Source organism: Anopheles aquasalis, chromosome 3 (assembly GCF_943734665.1).
Source record: "Anopheles aquasalis chromosome 3, idAnoAquaMG_Q_19, whole genome shotgun sequence".
Taxonomy (NCBI): Eukaryota; Metazoa; Arthropoda; class Insecta; order Diptera; family Culicidae; genus Anopheles; species Anopheles aquasalis.
In genome coordinates, this window is record NC_064878.1 from 60,163,549 (window position 1) to 60,168,548 (window position 5,000).

At 47.4% G+C, this 5,000-nt stretch overlaps 1 protein-coding gene across 3 annotated transcripts in view; it reads right to left on the reverse strand.

Annotated features, from left to right (window-relative positions):
* LOC126574596 (lachesin) overlaps nt 1–5,000 on the reverse strand; it is a 58,168-nt gene that overhangs the window by 17,337 nt on the left and 35,831 nt on the right. The window contains exons 1-2 of one of the 3 annotated variants that reach the window (XM_050234875.1): nt 2,865–3,008; nt 1,274–1,471 (exon numbers count right to left, since the gene is read on the reverse strand). The exons of 1 other annotated variant lie outside the window; for it this stretch is intronic. The gene's annotated coding sequence lies outside the window, so the exon portion shown is untranslated. Of the gene's footprint in view, nt 1–1,273; nt 1,472–2,864; nt 3,009–5,000 lie in introns of those variants that run through there. One more of the 3 variants, XM_050234876.1, reaches the window with a different exon arrangement.

The following is a 5,000-nucleotide window of genomic DNA, read 5'->3' on the forward strand; positions in this document are numbered from 1 at the left end:
ACTCTCGCCAACTCACATAACAATCCCCCGCGGCCAGTATTGGGAGCTTTTGATTTTTCGGCTGTTCGGTGGCTGCAATTTCGGGACTACCAGCCCAGCCGGGAGGGGCATTCCGGTGTAATAGTGGCACGTTGCAGTCCACCATCACCATCACCACCGTTAGGCTGCGGCTTTTTGTTCAACTTTTATTTACATTTATTTCCATAATTGAGGAGAGATAAAACAATAAAATCTTCCCCCCGTTGCTGGCCAGTGGGTTTGGTTCCATCCGTTTCGATCATCATGTAACGCGATGCAGACATTCGTGGTACGGAACAAAACACCCGGTGGGCTGTTTGCTACCCACGCGGTACCGCAACGCGGCATTGGGAAGCGTTGGTGCAACCCACGCGGTTGGGATGCGGTGACCGTTTGCCGAAAAACGAAAAAAAAGGGAACGATCCAACTCGATTCATCGAATCATCGGAAAGCATCGTAGCACAATCCCGTGATGGCCGCAGGGCGTATTGGTATCCTGGCGTTCCATTCTGCGAAGCGGGAGGGAGGTAGCCCACCCAGATTGCGCTCGAAGTTCGGCGATTTCGGCAAACCAGACAGACCCAATGGCCACCGGGTCAAGCGGGCAATCGCGAGCGACCAATAAATGGCGAACGATGTTAGCGTATTTGAATAATAATCGGAAATATTTGCTTTTACCACCGCTAATAACTGAGTCAACAACTGGCCGGCAACGAAGTGCAAACAAATTCTATTTAATTGTCTAGCAACGCATTGGATCCCCGGGGCAAGGGGGGATGTGTGGCCTAGCGAGAAGTCCGGTGTTTGTATGTGCGCACCAGGTAATTGTTGATTGAAAAAGGCTTTTTTGTTTTTGCTTCCGAAAGGGCTGCGCTGCCCTGGACAGATGGAAGAGTGCGAAGCGGATTTTTGGTGTTGGATTCATTATATGGAATCGGAAACTGACGATTCGTTAGTTTTGGAGTTGTTGTCGGTGTTGATGCGTGTTTGGTTTGCTTTTATGCTATGGTTATGCACTTTTAATGAATGTGTTTTACTGAGCTTTATTTAAACCTCTTGTTTGATTACCTCATCTGCCTTTTTGCAAATACTTTATAGATATTTTACATTAGAGAATCATTATTAAGGACCCTAAACCAAGCTCTTAGGGTTTTTATTTCTAGTATGCGAGCTTATCGAGCTGCGAACTATTACAAAATATGGTGAGCAAAAACAATAGAATAACAATCCGATATCTGACCGGTTAAATACTTACTGAAAAATCTACTGACTTGGTAGCTAGATGTTCTGGAACCCCCAAAAAAAATCCCTGTTTAGTTTTGTTTAACCTTTACCACAATCCAATACAATCACGCTGAGTTGTTTATGATGCACCGGTCACTTTTGATTCGTAAACACCAACAAAGAACTACACAGCAAATTGTATGATCATTTCCTTTGTCACACTCTTTAACTAGAACGATAAATACACATGACTAACGACTCATCATTTCGCCAGAACGCATCTTTTCACCGCAACGAGAACCGGACTATCCAGAGACACACAAAACATTGTTCAATGGCGGAATGCAACAGAACGAAATCAGTACACGTTACTGAAAAAAGAGACAACGAACATGAAGCATCTAGCCCCCGCGCACCGGTGCATTTGCATGCAGTTCCATTAGTTGTGCATTTGAGCGCCGTTTCCGTGCCAGACTCAGCCGTTTGGACCAACAACAAAAAAACAAATGGAATAATGAAAAGCCGGGAATGCAACTGTACAAAACAAAACTGAAACTTTACTCCGCTTGACCGTACCACCTCTAACCGGGCCGACCGGCCGGACTGTATCGTTTCGGAAAACAATTATGAGCGGAGTGGTTCGTTCCTTCCTTCCTTTGCGTCCATTCCGGTTTGCTTAATGCTATATTCCATTCCGCCCGCCCATAGTGTCTATCGGAACTTCGAGACACTCCGTTTGACACGCGGCCACGCCACTGATAGTATCGCACGCGCACAAATACTCTCACAAAATCGGTGTTTTTGTCGGGTTCCTCTGTGTTTCATCGCGATGCATTCGCGGTATGGCGCGGTGGTCAACTTTCTGTTTTTTTGCATTCAACTCCACGGTTGAAGCTTGCTCGATCGTTCAGCGACGAAAACGCTTCTGCAACAGTGGCATTCCCGCGATCGGTTGACCTTTTTTCGCGTGAGAAATGGTTCAAACTTTCCACCCCGCAAAAACGGTGAACAGCGAAGTGGTAAATCGAACAAAAAGTGCATCTAGACAGACAGAAAAAAAACACACATCGAGAGAAAATGGAACTCGGAACAAAGGGAAGAATTCACAAAAACACAAAAACATATAAAAACGAACCAAACTGAAACGAATGGTACGAATGAAAACAGAATAAACAAAGATAGAAGACAGAGAGAGAGAATGCAAATGTAGGAAGCAGAAAAAAAATGGCCCACGAAAGTGGCGAACACACGGAGACACACGCGAAATGCTAAAATGCACCAACAGAAGTTAAAAGCCACCGGTCGCTACAAATCACACCGTCATCATCATCATCATCCTTCGTCCTCATGCAACGAAGAACAACCGGAGCAGCGTCATTGCCCATTTATCAACAAACGGCGAACAAATAGCTGGCCGGGTGAAATGTGGAAAGGAGACCGCGTGAAAATGCATCGCTTTTTGTTGCATCTCGGCGCGTCGTGTCGTGGAACTCGCGCGCGCAATCTCCGGTGCACCAATCACTGGTAATGGGCACTGTCATGGTGGGAACGCACCGAACCCGGGCACATAACGTCACTGATTATGCACCTGATGCAGCAACCACACCACACAATCACACTACCTTTAAGCAGGAATCCTCTGCTTCAACTCTGCTACCGATGCTGGAACCACGTGAGAATGCTCGCCAACGGACTATCATCGAAAGTACCACCGATAACCGGATCGCGTGGTCGAACACGCCAAAGAGGGGCTCACAAAACGGTTCCCGACGTCGACGGGCGATGCGAGACGACTGAAGGCATTCCGAGCTGCATAGCTATTTACCAACATCACCTCCGACACTCCGAGGACACGGCCATCCTCGGTTCGCGCGATCGCGATTCGTCTCCCGGTCGCACCGTTTTGGCTCACAATCTTCGTCGAAGCATCCCCGTTCCGTTCGGAACCGATTGTGTGCTGTGGTTCGTTCGTTCGGTTTCGGTTTCGGTTCGTCCTGTCGGTTTGTTGGGAGAAATGCTACCGGCAAACCGAAGCCCATTGGAGGGATGGCATAAACATCTTCTCCTCTTCCAGGACACGAACTCATCCGAATCCGACGCAGCATCCGACGACCACGTGGAGGAGAAGTGAACTCCAGCTCCTCGTGCTCGAGTTTGATAAAGGTGAAACGAGGCGCGGCGGCGAGGAGTGTTGTTTGAGTTCTTCGGAAACAACTTCATTGTTTTGCACTCTGCAAACAAGTGCACCTTTACCTCACCCCAGGATACACACCTGGCACTTTGTTCATCCTTGATGTTGGATTAAGAAGAAGTGAAACAAAGCAGCCAGGATTCCAGGGGGGTTTTGGATCCCTTTTTTTTTTCGCGTGTCGTGAGATCAATGGAGAAAAGATGCCCTTCCCTTTCCTTCCCGTTTTTGGTTAAAATTAATATTTTATTAAACTACATTCCTAAGCGAATATGCACCTCATTCACCGCTCATGACCCGTGAAGTTCTTTACCGTTGATCTTCCACACGCGATGACCTCGACCGTGGCCAGGTAGCTGGCAATGGCCTCCCGTTCTAAGGAAAGGGAAGGGCCAATACGCTCGCCCGTTACACCGCTAACTAAGTGCTTTGCAATCGAATAAGTTTGTGGTGATCAAATCAGCGGCCTTCGCTCGCTCTTGCCTACGCTCAACGGAGCTTCGGAAAATAAAACTCAAACAACAAACAACTCACAGAGCGTACTCCCGCACGTCCTTTTTGCGAGCATCGGATTCAATTTGACACAACTCCCCCCCCCCCCCCCCCCGTGTTGCTGGTCCCCAGATTGGGTTGGGAGATAAAATGTTGCCGCGAGGAGCTTAGCCCGGAGGGGGCTGCTCGATTGTCCGATCTGGTTCGACCTGAATGTAACTCTCTCTCTCTCTCAAGGGGTGTTACACTTCGCGGAACCTGGTAGGTACTTGCTGCAAATTCAATTTCTTCCATGCACTTCCTTGCGGCCAACGTGGTAAGAATGGGTTTTCGGTGTACGGTGTAACGGCGACGAACGATGCGCGGCCACCAAAAAAAGGGAGCAACTATACTATCAGCAGGAGAGGTGAGTTATCCTGTTTGTTGAAATTCAATTCACTGTCTTTTCTTCGATGTGCCCGGGCTAACTTGCGACTGCGAACGTACAGCATTCAGGAGCATCAAGAGCATGCAGGTCATGAGTCGCTGCACATTAAAGCATTGCCGAGGTCGAAGGGGCAAGAATGAACTTACGAAGCAATTCTCTGTCATTACTTTCGTTCTCCGTTACTTTTCGAAGGCACGATTTTGCCATGGAACGTTGTTCATTTTTTTTTCAATAAAGTCTCTTCATCATCATTTTTTTAACCATTAACTTTACATCGTTGCTTGCGCCAGATTCCCCCTTTATACCACCGCAGAATGAAACCATGATTCGAACACCGTGCAACAGTTGAGCTCATGATGAAGCGATCAATCGATCTTATCACAGTTTGTAGACACTGAAAGCAGTGCAGTCATTCTCTTTATGTTGGAAAATGGCAAACGTTAGCATTTAATTGAGTAATTGAGCCAGTTGCTTCACCGGCCATAATGGTATGTGTCCCGGAATCGTATCTGATTGAAGCTCATTACCGAACCAACCCACTTCACTTACCAGTAATTGTGCCTCAAATATGTTTCTGACTTGACTCATCCCATTCTCCGGCTCGTTTTGTCGGAGGCGTACCGGCAATCCCATAAATAAGAACAACTCTCT